At 45.6% G+C, this 16,196-nt stretch overlaps 1 protein-coding gene across 4 annotated transcripts in view; it reads right to left on the reverse strand.

Annotated features, from left to right (window-relative positions):
• The window catches only part of Fndc3b (fibronectin type III domain containing 3B), a 290,533-nt gene that overhangs the window by 248,807 nt on the left and 25,530 nt on the right, over positions 1 to 16,196 (reverse strand). The window contains exon 1 of one of the 4 annotated variants that reach the window (XM_029537517.1): positions 5,968 to 5,988. The exons of the other annotated variants lie outside the window; for them this stretch is intronic. The gene's annotated coding sequence lies outside the window, so the exon portion shown is untranslated. Of the gene's footprint in view, positions 1 to 5,967; positions 5,989 to 16,196 lie in introns of those variants that run through there. 4 annotated transcript variants of the gene reach the window in all.

Here is a 16,196-nt window from a genome sequence, read left to right on the forward strand (position 1 = left end):
TGTCCCTCACCAACACAGTGCCTGGGTGTCACCTGTCCCTCACCAACACAGTGCCTGGGTGTCACCTGTCCCTCACCAACACAGTGCCTGGGTGTGTCCTGTCCCTCACCAACACAGTGCCTGGGTGTCACCTGTCCCTCACCAACACGGTCCCTGGGTGTCACCTGTCCCTCACCAACACCATGTGGGTGCTAAAACCTAAACCTGGGTACCTGGAAGGGCAGCAAACATTCTTAACCACTGTGCCCTCTCACCAGCCCTAGACCTTAGGATTTTTAACCTATGAAATGTAAAACTCAAAATAGAGGAGCTGGCTGGCAGGCAGGAATCTCAGTAGAGAGCACATATGGGGGGCAGGGAGGGAGTGTACCTCAAGAGTCTCGGTGCATACACAACAAATGGGAAAACGTCAATAAGCACTAACACCCTGAACATCAGAATTCTAGATCTGGGTCAATAATTTTTGTACAATGTCAAGCAAAGGGGGAAGGGGAGCTTAGGAGGTGCTCAGTGGAAGAGTGCCTACCTAGCATGTAAGACCTAGGTTCCACCCTCACAGCTCAAAACAAGGAGGGTAGGGAAGAGGGAAGAGGGAAGAAGGAAAGGGCGAGCGAAAACCAGTAAAACTCAAATGCCAATGAGAGGAAAGAAAGGCCACAGGTTCAATGTCTGATTGACAGAGACACAGCTACTCCTACCCGAGAAGAAAAGCAGAAGAGAGGCAAGTTGCCATGGTTGCTACACAGAAGAACCCAAATGGGCGCCAAATCCTTACTTTGTGCAGCCTCCAAGCGCCAGGAGGGCTCAAGGTCTCGACCAGTCCTAAAGGGATACAAGCGTAAGCAGGCCTGATAGCTCTTCGGGAAACAGAGCAAATGAACCACAGATTACAGTCCTTGCATATCAAGTTTTAAACAAACAAATCTTTGACTCAAATGACGCCCTGATGATCAGCTCATCCATTTTCAAAGGAGCATTAATCATTCCAAGCCAGGCGAAGCGACTTAAAGCAGTGGAGTTCTTAACTGGCACCATTGGTCAGTGAGCTACCATCACGACAGCGAGTTAGGCTCTTCAAAGAGTCCAGAACTCAAATTGACACCGAGTGTATGTGCAGTTTATATTTATGAAATGTCCTAAATAAATTCAAGCTATAGGGTCGCAACCTATGTGCTCGCTGGGCATGAACAGGTTTTTACTTAAATGAATGTCAACTTTGAAGCCATGATGTGCTGGTCTATCAGTTACAGGTGAGAACAGAGCTCTCAGCTCCACCCCAGAATAAGCTCCAGGCCCTCGGCTTCACACCCCTAAAGCTAACCACAGACCCTATCACGGAGATATGAGATGAAGCTTTCAGCCTGAAAACACTCAAGACGGTTACTACTGAACTACGGCAAACTTTCTTCTCTCCCCCAACACCTCCCTAAAGCTCTGGGAGACTGACTGGGAAGGCTGGGCAGGGCCTCCCCCTAAGAAAATTCACTGGGACCCGAACGTGAAGTTGGAACATTTTATAAAGTAGCCTTGTGTGTCTGGTTTGAGGCTGCACATTGCCCTGCATGCTCACTGGCACCTGAGAATCCTCTGGCACAGCCACAGGCGATGGAGAGGGACTGCGGGAGCGACTGACTCCCTGGCCTCCCTGCTCTTCATGTCCAGAAACACTACCATCCCTGACAAGCAGAGACTTGCCAAACAAGAAAGGATCACTTAGAAGCCAGCTTGGCTCCGCCCCACACCCAGCACCTTCCTTAAAGGGCACTGGCAATCTCCCAGGTATCGCTTTCTAGGAATTACTTATTACCTCCACAAATTCCAGTGTGGAAAACCCGAGCACCAAGCGAGACCACCCTGGAAAGCTAGCAACCCAAGAGTAAACCCAGATATTTCTATCTTGCAGGTTAAAAAACAAAAAGAGCTGCCCTGATGGAGATTCTTTCCAATTATCTAAAGCCTTTTACTAATTCACTTCCCATTGGCTGGCTTCTCCTGCTCAGGCCTCATCTAATTGAGCAAAAGCCCAGGGGCTCTAGATCCCTACAAGGTCTCCAGCCTGTCAGGATGCTAACAGGCCAGAGAGGGCGGGGATGGGGGGGAAGCTCCCAGAACTCTGTCAGCTCCTGCACACACACAGACACACACGCACCAAAGGACACCACAGCCTCAGCCCAGATTCTAGGCATGACTTCAGTCCTTGTAAGAATCCACAAATTCCTATTTTTAAGGCCATATCTTCCCAATTCTGGAATAATAGTAGCTTAGCAAGATTCAAACTGGGTCAACCCACACAGACCAACTTGTTTTCCCCTCAAACCTAGGAACTGCTGACTCTTCTGTAAGTGCCAGTGAATTAGCACCTGTGTGACACATCGGCAGAACAAAAGCTAAAGAGACCATTGTCCCTCCCCACCTGTATCAGGGTCAGCGCAGGGGGAGCTCAGGCCCATGGCAATCATGTGATTCTTCTTCAAAAAGCCGCTTCAGCAGGACCTGATGCCACCCCCAACACAACACTGGTTCAGGAATGCCCCTCAAGTCACTGGAAACAAGGAAGCCTCCCTGGATGGCAGGCAGCCAGCGGATATCTACCATTAAAGGCTTAAGTGTTCAGCACACACTTCCCTCAGCTGTGGCCAGCCGGTTTGGGATTTTGGGTGTGTGTGTGTGTGTGTGTGTGTGTGTGTGTGTGTGTGTATGTGTGTGTGTGTTTCATCTAAAACAAGCCAAATAGTTCCATACATTTACTCGTCCTGCAGCTCGCTCCTTTCAATGTGCTGGGATGGAAGGCAGAGGTGGGCTTCTTCACACCCTGAGACTGGAACATGACTCACATGGGTACACTAGTCAAGTGCTTATCCCACCTCCAATAGGTACAGAGATCCTCATTCCATTGGCGGAAGCATCTGCGATAGCCTCCTGTACTCCAAGACGTCACAGATACTCCACATATAAAATACCTACTTCTACATAGTATAAACTGAAAAGAAGGGACATTTTAAACGCTGAAAAACATGTTGTTACTGGAGACCTCGTGGGGGTAGGGGGTATAGATACAGTCTCGGGGTACAGGTATGTGCAGAGGTCAACGTCAGGACCCTCCCTCCGTCTACACACATAGACACAGACACAGACACAGACACACACACACACACACACACACACACACACACACACACACAGACCCCACTGAGGTAAGGTCTCTCATTAGCTATATGGTCACCAATCTAGCAGCTTGCCCTAGAGATCTGGCCTCCACCTCCCTACCCTGTCACACCAGGTGGCCCACAACACCCACCTGGCATTTCCATGGGTGCTAAGCAAGCCTCTGAAGGAACCCCGCTCCTCAAGTCCGCATGGTAAGTGCTCTATCCACTGAGCCATCTCCCTAGCCCAAAGAATACATATTTTATGAACATTAGTCCAAAAAATTTAAATTATGTAAAAAAATTTAGAACCTTTAATATATGAGCATTGCTTTGGGCATTCTCTGTGTGTTTCATTTTACATACTATTTGTTTCATTTTATTTTACTGTTGTTTTATTTTACATACTGTTTGTTTGGGAGCAATCACTCTGCTTCAATGCCAAAACCATGACACTGCATGGAGAACTCAATACCCTCGGCCCACGTTCCATTTCAGTCCACCTTCATGAACTTGAATCGCTAGGCAGCTTAGCAGGCTGGCTCGTGCTGAACATGTTCACTCATGACAGCACGACAATATGGCTGCCTAAACAAGACCAGGACAGGCTCAATACACAGGATCCGTGGGAGAAATTGCATAGGGCCACAGACAAAAATAAAACAAAACCTACAGGCAACTAAGAAATAGTGCTGCCGGAGGCAGGGCAGGCCTCAGGGAGGGGTGAGCCTCTGGTAGGTTATCCAGTACCCCATGGTCAGCCCCCCAAAGCACAGGCACACAAGTGAGAGTAAGCAACAAGACACAACAGACACAACAGTAACAACTAAGGGAAACATGGCCATGACTGTGAGAGGCGCGGGCAAGTGTGTGCCGGGGGCTCTCTGAACCAATGAGATGGGAAAGTGTGGCAAAGGCACTCGCTACCTTGCCTGACGTCCTGAGACCAGCAGGGTAGGAAAGAACTGACCCTCCTCACCTGCCCTCTGGCCACCAACATTCACATGAGCATTGTCTTATTGTGTTCAAGTCAAATATTTCTAGAGCGAGGCCCTTTCTCCATGAGATCACAGAAAAGAATTCACTAATTCTCTCTCAGACAACCACACAGGAGGCCAAAGTCTTCGGCCCAGGTAGGGAGGGTGCGCTCAGGAATTAAGGGCTGTGATGTTCCCAGCGTTGTTTCTAAGCCTAATGTAAGCTGCCATCTGTTAACTTGGACTAGGAAACTTTAACTGATACCTACGTACTTCAGAATAAGGAAAAGAAACGGCCTTGTGTGATAGACACCATTCTGAGATGCTCTCCACACTGTTGGACCACACAGTCTTCCTAATGGAATATGGTCACAACAGATGCTTTCTCCCCAGACCCCTATATCATCTAAAATTCCTGTCTTCAGGGACAAATTCCTAATATGATAATTTTAAAGACAGATGTAAGATTCAGACTATCTTTAAAAGATAAAGAAACTGCGACATCTCCTAGGTGTAGGACATACCAGGTTTCTTAAATTAATGGCTTACAATGACCATGGCCATTTAATTTCATTTGCTTCTTAGTTTTAGCCAGCCAAGCATTAGGTATTCGGTTACTCCTCCCTATCTAACTCTCCTTATCTATAATATAGGAACGCTGCACTTGTTATGTGTGCAATTTCATCACTGGCTTGGGTAATTTCCAAATTCTGTTTTCTAACTCAGATGTAACCTTTGCAGATAGAGACCACATCATTTATTTATTTTGTCCACTACAACTTCTTCCCAGTACAACAGATATTTAAAAGCAATTGCAGCCTCTAAAACTATCACTGACTCAAATCTACCCAGGACAGCATACCGCCAGGAAAGTTAGAATTCTGTTTTCAAAGGACTTGCCATGTTCCCAAAGAGCTGAGCACTGTCTTGATGTTCCTGGGGCCAGAACTGAGAATGTACAGATCTGCCCTAAACCATGCTGAACCTTAAAACAACCTAGCTCTAACTTCAAGTTACCTTGCTCGAGACATGAAAAAAACATAAGGGGAATAACACATAGATCGCTCTCTCCCTAGAAACTGTCACCTCATCTCTGCCAAAACGTGTGCTCAAGTGGAAGAGGCAAAAGGAGCTCACAATCTGAACTCCAGAAGCCCAGCGAGCACGCCATTTTACCACGCTGCCAAGGGCCACACAGGACTGAGCACTAAACAGGACCTCTGAGAAACAGCCTGGGCAGATACATTGTCACAGTCCTCAAGGCCAGGACCTCTCTACACAGTTCACCTGAGAGCACTCTCTGGTTTTACTCACTGATGGCCACGGGGACCTGGAGCACGGCAGAACTTGGAAACTTGGTCAGAGCGAGCATGTTTGTAACGAATAAGCAAAGCTAGCAGACAGAGGTCCCAGCCCAGTTCTAGCTCCCAGTTGCCCTTCTTCATGGCTTTGAGTACCATAAATACAGGGACAATTCTTGGCATGGTATTAAAGTGAAAATATCATGAACAAGGGCAATCTTAAGAGCTGGAACCAAGAGGCTAGAAAAGCGAAGGGCTTACTCGCAGTAGCATGAGACAGCCAGACGGTCTCCGTAGAGACACAGATGTGGTCTAGATTGCTATGCAGTTGTTTCTTGAACCTACTCCTGGACATAGAATCAGTTTACTGGGTTGTTGGTTGGCATTCTTTCAATAAGAATAGGACAGAATTACATGGCCAAGAAAAATGGCAAGTGTGGGTTTGTGAGACTTCTGATTCAGTTATACGCATGCAGGCATCTGTATCTACAAGCACACTGGAGCCATTCTGAACAATATCAAAACTACAGGGCTAGCTGATACCTTAGCATAGCTGAAGCCATACAGTGGTCATTCCCCGAGGCCTGGAAAAATACTTCCTGCTCTCCTGGTCTGACTTTCTCACAAAATGAAGATGCCTAAAAGCCAAGGCCCTGTGGAAGGAGGCAGCAAGGTAGCCAGCCCCAGCCGCCCTGGCTCCTCACAAGTGCTCTGCACAAAATGACGAATACCATATACTGAGGGTCAGAGTTTCATACTGTCAGCATTCAGACAACAGAAGGCCTCAGAACCCCAAACATGACCTAGAGAAATAAGGAAAAAGTGAACATGAATACATGATTTATAATATATCTGATAACAGAATTAACTAGCTTTTGCTTGGCTAAAATAAAAATAAGTGAACTATTTTAGATAAAGTTAATTTTTGTCATTATAGAAAAGCTCAATGTCTCGAAAAGCCAAAAGAAAAAAGAAAGAAAGAAAGAAAGAAAGAAAGAAAGAAAGAAAGAAAGAAAGAAAGAAAGAAAGAAAGAAAGAAAAGCTTAAATTTCTTTAGAAGACAAAGTACTCCACAAAAAAAACCTCTGACTGCACATCTTCACCCCTCAGTCTCACCCTCCAGCTCTGCCACAGAACCCCAGCTGCAGCCTTCCTGGTCCTCCTGCCTGCCTGCCCCCACCTCACCCTGCCTGCCTAACCCCCACCCTGCCTGCCTGCACCCCCCACCCTGCCTGCCTGACCCCCACCCTGCTTGCCTCCACCCCACCCNGCCTGCCTGACTCCCACCCTGCCTGCCTAACCCCCNCCCTGCCTGCCTGCCTGACCCCCACCCTGCTTGCCCCCNCCCCACCCTGCCTGCCTGACCCCCCACTCTGACGGCCTGCCCCCATCTCTTGTGGATCCCATAGATGGTCCCTTCCTAACCTCCCTCCCATACTTGTAGCTTTATCCCAGCAGGACCCCCTGCTAACCCAAAGGCCAGTCCCAGGAGAGCAGGTAAACTGACTGCAGATCTTCACTCTCCTTCTGCTCCCCCAGTCCCAATCCAAATCCCCCCNCCCCACCCCACCCCACCCCACCCCTGTTCTGTCCCCAGCCCCATAGCATAACATCCCTATGGTCTCCTTTCCTCTCTGACTCCATCCGCAGCGGATCCCAAAGATCTTCTCCTCCAACCTTCCTTCCCTCAGCTCATTCCCATATCCCACCCTCCAACACAGGCAGGCATTCCCTAGGAACCCAGCAGCTAAGCAGCCCAGGGAAGCAGGAATATAGATAGCCCAACTTTTTTCTTTTATATTCATGAGCCATTATGTAAATCTTTTATAAACCTGAAATCTAATTTATAGACTCAAACTACACAAGGGACACTTTTATTGAAATTGTAAAATAATTTTCTGTATGTTGCTTATGTTACTCACTTTTAATAAAATAATGGCAAATTATTCTTCAAAGAAAAAAAGCTCTAATAAAATAAGGGTTAATTAGTCTAATGAGAACAATGATACTTTATCTTTAGGTAAGCTACAGAAACTTAGAGCATCTCAGATGCCAAAATGCCCTTGTTGTTTTCCTCATAAAGAGAAGCGAACCCCTAAGCTCGGAGTATCTGTAGAAAGTAGAAAAGAAGTTTTCTGTAAGACCAGTCTGCACGTCACCCTTTTCTATTGCAGCCCCATTCCACTCAGAAGGGAAAAAAGCCCCCTCCTAGCCTACTCCAGAGGAAACAACCCACCAACGCCCATGAACCCAACAACCACCATTTAGCATCCATATTATGTGATGCTCTCAAGTTACTGTACACATTTTAGAGGCCCACCTAGTTCTGTAATTTCTCTTAGAAAGAAAGCACAAAATAATTGCCATGATTTAGGACAATCTTCCTGTCTTTCTCCTAATCTACTTGGTAAGAAGAAACCCACAAATTTCCCAAATATGGGGATGAGGGGAGGGGGGAAGCTCCTCAAGTTCAGGAGCTAACACTAACTCACTGGCAGAGCGATTGCCTAGGCCACACAAGGCTTTGGGTTCGACCCCAGCATGGTACAGGGGGTGCGGGGGTGTTGATTGCATCATGTTTAAACTGTAGTTAATTCTCACAAGGAAAGCAAAAAGCTGTTGTTACTGGAAGGAAGTTGGCAGAGTGGGGTGGGTGACAACAGCAATTGTGCCAGATGCAGTTCTGCAATAAGCTAACCATGGGTCCCCAACTGGCAATCAATCCTGTGACTGTGACCACTAATGAGCTCAGGGCCTGCCAAGTTTCACGTGACTGATAGTTATGAAATCGTTTCCTTTCCATGTGTCTCAAAACAGACTTAAATTACCTTGTTTTTTTAGCCTTAAAAGCATGACCAGTGATACAAAATAGCAAGCTAGGATATCCACAGCCACCATGAAATCACCCTCTGCAGCCAGAAGACTCCACAGTGCAAGCAATAGATATGGCTGACTGTAGAACTAGTTATGACATACAAAAACATGAAGTAACAATTTGCTCTGAACTGGATCCCTCTGATGACTTTGGAATGGATTTATCCTGATGCTATTTTTTTTTTCCTTTTTAGAAAAGGGTCGAGGCTGGGGAGTTGGCTCCATGGATAAAGCATAAGAACCAGAGTTCAGATCCACAGAACCCATGTCAGAACTGGATGGGTGTGGCAGCCTGCCCTTAATCCCAGCAGTTAGTAAGCAGAGAAACAGAGGCAGAGGGATGCTGGGGCAAGCAGGCTAGACACAGTAGGCAGATCAGCAAGCACTAACTGAGCCTGAGACCCTGCCTTCGTAAATAAAGTAGAACACATGTACACATATGAATCCACACAGCGTGTAACATATACACCATATTAAAAAATGTAACTAGTTTAAATTAAAAAGAAATCAAGGATCAAATGTCATTACGACTCCTGGTCTGTTGTATATATGGGACAGGTTGATCTCATGTGATCACACGCATGTGAACTTACAAAGACTGAGGTAGTTTTGAACACCTTCCTGGTGGAACACTTCTACTTACACAGCAAGAAGGTCCTCTCGGAGGCAGTCACAGAGGCCACAAGCCAGAGTGTATAGAAAAGCACCTCCCCTAGGACAGAAGGTCCCTTTCTCTTAAGTGACTGCAAAGATGAAGTCTAACAGGGTTCAGTCCATTTGCTGACCACTTCAATCTGATGTTTGTTCCCAAGGTCATTACCAAAGCCATCCATGGGAAACATCTCTTGCTTGAAGATATTCTCAACATCACCAAAGTTCCTATCAAAAGGTCTAGCCTTCAAGAAGAGAACAGTTCTAAAGGGTAGTACAAAGCAGAAGAGTCAAGAGTCTAAGAGGGGAACAAATACATAATAGAAAAGTAATTTTCTTTGCCTATTCCCCATGCTTGGAGAAACAAGCTCTTGAAGAAATTTAAAAAAAAAAAAAAAAAAAAAAAAAAAAAAAAAAAAAAAAAAAAAAAAAAAAAATTTTGTCTTGACCCAAGGTTTAACAAGTAAGAGGTAACTGCTCCTGGCTAGAGTATGCACTGCTAATGTGAACAATTCAAGCCCATAAACATAAGAGTGTCTGTGCACAGTGCTGCTAAATGAGAGGGCTACAGACATGTTCAAGTTCGTCAGCTGAGTGGCTAACATCCAAACCCTGCCACCATCTGGAGGTTCTGCCGGCATGAGAGCTCCACCACGGCCAATGGCTCAACCTCGCAGGCCCTTTCCATCAGCATAAAGAAGAACAGATTCAGATCATCAGACTTCTGTGCCTCATAAAGGCTGAGATGAAAGCATATTATACGCAGCACCCAGCCAGAGTTGATGTGATCTCATTTGAAATGAAACACGGCTTCATTACCACCAAATTACCTGCTGCGCTTCCACAGGCAGGAACTCCGTCAACAGGCTCCTGCAGAGCCTAGCTGCAGAAGGGAGACACACAGCACACGCGGGCTTCACGGGGATGCTGCTAGCCCACAAAGTCCATCTCAGTATCTTAGCATCATTACTCCTTGCTGTTAAGCTTAACCAAAATGCTGAATTCTTTACAAGGTGAGAACTCCTCTACAAGGCTGGAAAGGATAAAGGCACGTCAAAGCAACTTTCGCTGAACTACAAAGGAATTAACGAAGGGATACTTCCAGATGTGGGAGGCTGGCAATCTCTGATGTGAGTGATCAAACAGAATTTTGTTCTGAGGCATTATAATTGCAAACATTCAATTATCTGATTTGTAAGCCTATCTTCACCCTCATTAACATCACTACTATGTAATCATACAATCACAGACTACCCTAATAAGGCCAACACTGACAATCCCAAAAATGCTGAGATATGGCCATTGCCCCAAGAAAGGAGACACTCTATAAATTCTTTAGGGATCCACTCTGAAACATCCCTGTCGAGTGTAAGAGTTCATTAAAATGAAATAAAATCTGAAATTCTGTTGCTCGTTCTCACTAGCCACGTTTCCAGTGCTTAGTCGCTGTGCACCCAGTTTTATTAGATAATACAGTCTGTGTAGTTCCGTGACTTCAAAAGTTCTACTCAGCAGCCAATGCAATGGAATGCCATGATCTTTGTTTGGTTTTGTTGATGTTCTTGTTTTGACAGAGAATGCCACGTGGCCCAGACTGACCTCATACTCACCACGTAAGGACAGATGATCCTGATCCTCCTCTACCTCCTAAACTCGGGGATTCCGGGCATGACGGCCACACCTGGTTTGTGCAACCTTAGAGATGGAAGCAAGGCACCAGTATGCTAGACAAGGACTCAGAGCTACATCCTCAGAGCAAGTGCCTTGTTTTCAGCAAAGAAAGCAGAGATAACTTCCTCTAGGATGAAATACAATTCTTCCTAAGCTCTATGTATTCAAAGCCCTTTGAAAATGCTCATAGCCATTTCTAGTTAAAGACGGTTTGTTCCTTCTGTGTGCACCTACTGTGGCAACAAGGCTCCATCAGTTGCAACAGACCGCAGAGGGCTGGGGTTACAGTAGGTAGAGTGCTTGGCTGGCAGGTGCCAGGCATTAGAGCTGGTCCCAGCCCCACAGAAAACACAAGTGAGGCATTAGTCACAATTGGCCTCCTAAGCCTGATGACTTTCACAAATTAAATTTTTCACCAAGAAAGAATGTAAAAAACTTAACTCTGATATTACATCTTTTATTATTTAAACTAAGTCTGTAACCCTGGCACGGGGGAAGGGTTAAGGCCAGGTTAAGCTATAGGAAGAGTTTGAAGCTAGCCTGGGCTACATGAGACCCTGTCTCAAAAAAATAATAGTTTTAACAATCAACTGATTAAAATGCATACGTAAAGTTATTTGTAGCAATAGGCTTTCCAAAGCAGCCTAAATTCACAGCATTCAAATATATTTTTCTTGTTATTTGTCTATTATGTGAGTCTTTTTTCTATATATAAATATATATAATGTATATAAAAGAGAAACACACATATATATGTGTGTATATGTGTATACATATACATACATATATATACATATACATATACATATATCATACATATATATGTATGATATGTCTTTTAAAAATTATTGTAAGATTTACTGTGTGTGGTGGTTTGAGTGATATAAGTTAGATGTTCATATAACCTGATGTATTCCTGTCACATATATATAATATATATATATATATATATATATATATATATATATATATATATATATATATATATCAAACACACATATGGGCCCATGAAGCATTTCCTTATATTCTATATTCTCCTTATTAACCACCTACAAATACCTGCTTCAGTGAAAAGTGTAGTAGAACTGTTCAATTTTCTAAAACTTTCCCGCCAGTAGTAGCATCTAAATTACAGACACTGTGCTTCCGGGATATTCTATGGAACCTATGTATAAAGCCGAACATGGAAACAGTCATGTGTGTCCACGCCTGCAGAGCCCCGTGTGTCTGCACAACAGTTTAGAAGTTTATAAACCATAGTTTTCCCAATAAAAAGACAAATCTATAAAGTTCTCACATTTAGTATTTCTCAGGCACGCGCGCGCTCATCAGCCAGCGCAGGCAGGGGACTATGGTTAGCCCAATCGAGCTAACCCCCAGAGGAGTGCTCATTCTTTCCCGGGGCTTGGTTTTGGATCTTCATCTCATTCTTCACCAATTCCAAAGCAAACCACAGAGCAAGTTAGCTAACACATTATAGAAGTAGTCATGGGTCTTATTTTAATATCCTAATTCTTGAGTTCAGAATGTGCCCGTTTTGTTCCAAAAGAAAAAACACAAAACTTAAAAAAAGAAAACAACAGGCTGAGTGCTGTCTCCTGATGGCCCCAGTTTGGCACCAAAACATCTGACAGTGACTGCTATGGTGCCTTGTGTTTTCTCAACTGCTGTCCCCACCTATAAAGAAAAATGTCATTATTCTCTATTAGCAGACAGAAAAAATGATGAAAGCTTTCCCACCTGATGTCAGACGTGTAGAAGATATGTGCCTGCATACTTTCAGTTACAATTAGCAATTCTGAGACATTACGCCCTAGAGAGGAGAGGGCTGGGGACTTGAAATGGATTTTTTACTCAATACCCCTTTTGTGTTGTAGAGCAAGGGCGAGCTCACTCACACTGGCTTTCTTACCTGTTCACTGCGACAATAACAACTACTCTGTTTACTTCAGAAGGTCACCATGAGAACCCAGCAAATAGCATACAGGAAACTGTTTTGTAAACAGTGTCCCTCAGTGTGTGCAAGGCACCTTCGTGACTTCTCTGGTGTCAGGCCAGTCCCCTATTTAGATTCAAAAGAAGAGAAGAAAACAAAGAAAATAACCTCTGTGGAATTGTCAGCCAGATTCCAGGATTCCTTCCTGGAGAGGAAGACACACTTGACCTACACATCACGAGGTTCCCTAAAAAAAAATGAGACTTCAGAGATGGGCTTGAGAAAGTGAGGGGAGGAGCAGGCTGTGAACCAGGACATAGACCTCACCTGAGGCCTGCCTCAGACTCTTGTAAAATTCACCGGTTGCCCTCATACAGCAAGGTCCTCACTCTAGCAAATGTTTTTCTGCAAAGGTAAAACAAGCAAACAACCAAGAAGCTCTGATGGGATCTCATACAGATACTTGAAGCAGGCCTTGGGTGCCCGAGTTTCATCCCGGATCCACGTGGCACAGAAGGAGGGCACAGACTCCCCCAGCTGTCCTCTGACCTCCATAGACACTGCCTTTGGCATGTGTGCACTCACGCATACACAATCAATAAAGAAAAATATGGTTTAAAAAAAGATATGAAACAAAAAAGGCTGGGGATACAGGTAAGTGTCAGACATTCGCCCAGCAGGCATGAGGCCCTTGGGTTCATACTTTCAGTACCCCCAACAACAATAAAAAAGGATATTCAAACTTGTCTCCTGCAATGACAGGACCAGCGAGACCATCTCCTGCAGTGCGATGCACCCACTTGCCCTCATCCTTCCCCCACAGCCTCAGGGGTCACTAAAGGCAAGGCAGAGTGGGCTAAGCTCGCTAGGCAGTAACCAGGTCAAAGAAGCTGCTCTACAGGGACAGTCCAGTAAGCTGACCCAAACCAGACCTCACAGGGAAGTGTGCCAAGGAACAGACTTACAGAGGAATCTGTCATTTCAGGAAGAGATCGTGTTATGTCCCTTCCCGTCCCACATGCCGACAGAGGAGTAACTCTGCTCTATAAATTACTCGGGCTGGCGTCCAGCAAGTTCCCCCCCCCCCAACCTCCAGTGCCTAGTTTCTCCACTCATGAGGTAAAGCTGATGGCAAGCTCCTAGTGAAATTGACCAGTACACGCAAGACACTTATAACCTGGTATTAAGAACTCTGTCCGTGGCTGTCATTACTAAGTTTCCCTTTAAAACATTTTTATTCTTGTATAAACTATTACTCTTCAAACAAACAAACAAAAAGTTAAAGGTTCTGGCCTAAATAGTTGGTCAGCAGTTCTAGGGAAAACACATTTATTCAAGTAAACGTCTCAGGACATAAGGCGGGAGGGGGTTCTGAGTGTCTGCCTACGAGCCACACTCCTCTTGTCGGGGTTTGTGTCTGGTTTTTGTTTTGCTTTGTTTTCCCCTTTTCTGTGCTCAGCATTACATCCCACAACCAATGGTGTAGTCCTGGGAACATAAAAGGGACCCTATACTCCTTCTGAAGGAGCCCAGCTTCGGAGTCTAGTGGGGGGAAGACCCTCTGACTAATGGCAACCACCGGAAGGCCAAGAGAAGCGCCCGAAAGCACTACGGGGTCTGTTAGCACTTGGATTTTAAAAGCATCCAAAGGCTTTGCCTCTAGCCTATTGTACTACTGGTGGGTGATGGAACACTTAAGGGGTCACTGGGCTCCGCCCACATACTTGCCTTTCTACCAGGCCAGGATGGAAGGGGCAGCTTTGCTACTCTGCCCTACTCAAGTCCCAGAAACAATAAAGCCACTACGACTCTGACATGCCAGGGGTCCAGAAACAGCTAGAACCCCTGAACATGGACTAAAACCTCTGAACTGGAAGCCCAATAAATCTCTCCCACTTTAAATGTATTTCTTTCAAGTACTGCCACAGTGAGACAGAAAGCTAACGGTGACTTCCAGCATGATGGGCCTGGAAACTGAGACCTGAACACAACCCAAGGCAGCAGCCCTGTGACCGAGCAGGGGGGGAGCCCAGCAGGCATCTTGGACAGCACCTGTAAGCAGCAAGCTGACCATGATCTGGACGGCCACAGAGGCGACAAGAAGATGCCGCCTGGGGGAAATGAGTCCTTTACCACCAATTCCCAGAATCCCATTAAAAGCAAGCAGAAGAGGGAAACCACTGGCACGTACACCCCAGGGGTAACGGGTACCCCTATCCTACAGAGCCAGCACCGAGACCGCAAGTCCCTGGGAAGATGCAAACCCTCAGGAGGAAGGAACAGACCATCAGTAACTCTGTTTCAAGGATGATGACATCAGATTCTATTACTGCAAGAAAGAACAAAACCTATACCAAAAGTCACACTGCACACTTTGTCTCCAGAGCTGTTGTGGAAACTATAGCTCTGACTTACACAAGTTTGTCTTTTTAATACATTTCTAAATATTAAGGAAATGGTCCTTTTGTTTTAGTCTTTTAAATGTTTCATTCATGAATGAACTAAAGTAACGAAAAGAGCCTTTCTCTGGAGCTATGGTAGAGACAGAAACGCTTAGGCAGTGAGACTGGCAAACTCACCTCTATACCTCTTTCCTACTTTTCATCAAAAAGATTCAGGGGCGGCAGGGGTGGGGGTGGGGGAATGAGGGCGGGGAGCGGGGGGGGGGGGGCAGTTCCCTATTGCACCAGTCAGGACAGCTGCAAGAACTAATTCTGCAGGTAATCGCCTCACTGCTGCAGGAACAGGGCCCAAACAGTGCAAAGTCTGAAAGAACAAAGCAGAACACTTAACATCCTCCAGGCTTCTGCTGGTTCCTGCAGACCATGCCGAGGGACCAGTGAGGACAGGCCTGTGCCATGACAAGTGCCCACCTAAGAAACAATTCCTAAAAACGTAAGGAAGAGGAAAGAGAGCTAGCTCAAACCCCAAAAGTTCACAATAAAGGAGTTGTGTCTGTCACTGAGCAACCAGGACACAATTCTGTACACTTGTCAGCAAAGGCGCTTCAAAAGCACCCACTCCCAACACCCTTGCAACCTCTTAAACGTAGTAGCAGACAAACAGCTATTAAAAAAAAACCAAACAGCTCAATTATATATCAAATTCTCAAAGGAGATAAATACTCCTGCCTTAAGTATGCAATATAACGTCCCGTTCCCCACTGGCAGCACTTTCTTCGAAAACATGAAATGGTGTTAATGGTTTTCAAACTTCCCAGGTTACTCAATAACCACAACAGTAACTGAAAGTTGTTAGAGCAACAGGCCAGTTTGGAACTTAATCGGAGCCTTGTGACCAAGGTTTTACTTAAAAGGCTCAACTCAGGCAAGCCTTGGGTTTCCCAGGGGGAAAAGCTGGGTTTCATGAAGCCTGTGGCACCCACCTGAATGAGCAGAGAACTTATCACAGTTTCGCCAAGGCTGGATGTGGGCAGGCTGCAGGGAGCTTCCCCGTTGTTAGTCTAGGTAGATACACTCTCCCTGAATCTCACTGTTCTCGTCTGGAAACTGAATCACAGTGTTACCCTTGAGAATTAAGGACTATAGCTGGGCCCTGGTGCCATACACTTTTAATCCCAGTACTCAGGAGGCAGAGGCAGGCAGATCTCTGAGTTTGAGGCCAGCCTGGTCTACAGAAT

This window comes from Mus pahari, chromosome 4, assembly GCF_900095145.1.
Source record: "Mus pahari chromosome 4, PAHARI_EIJ_v1.1, whole genome shotgun sequence".
In the NCBI taxonomy this organism is placed as follows: domain Eukaryota; kingdom Metazoa; phylum Chordata; class Mammalia; order Rodentia; family Muridae; genus Mus; species Mus pahari.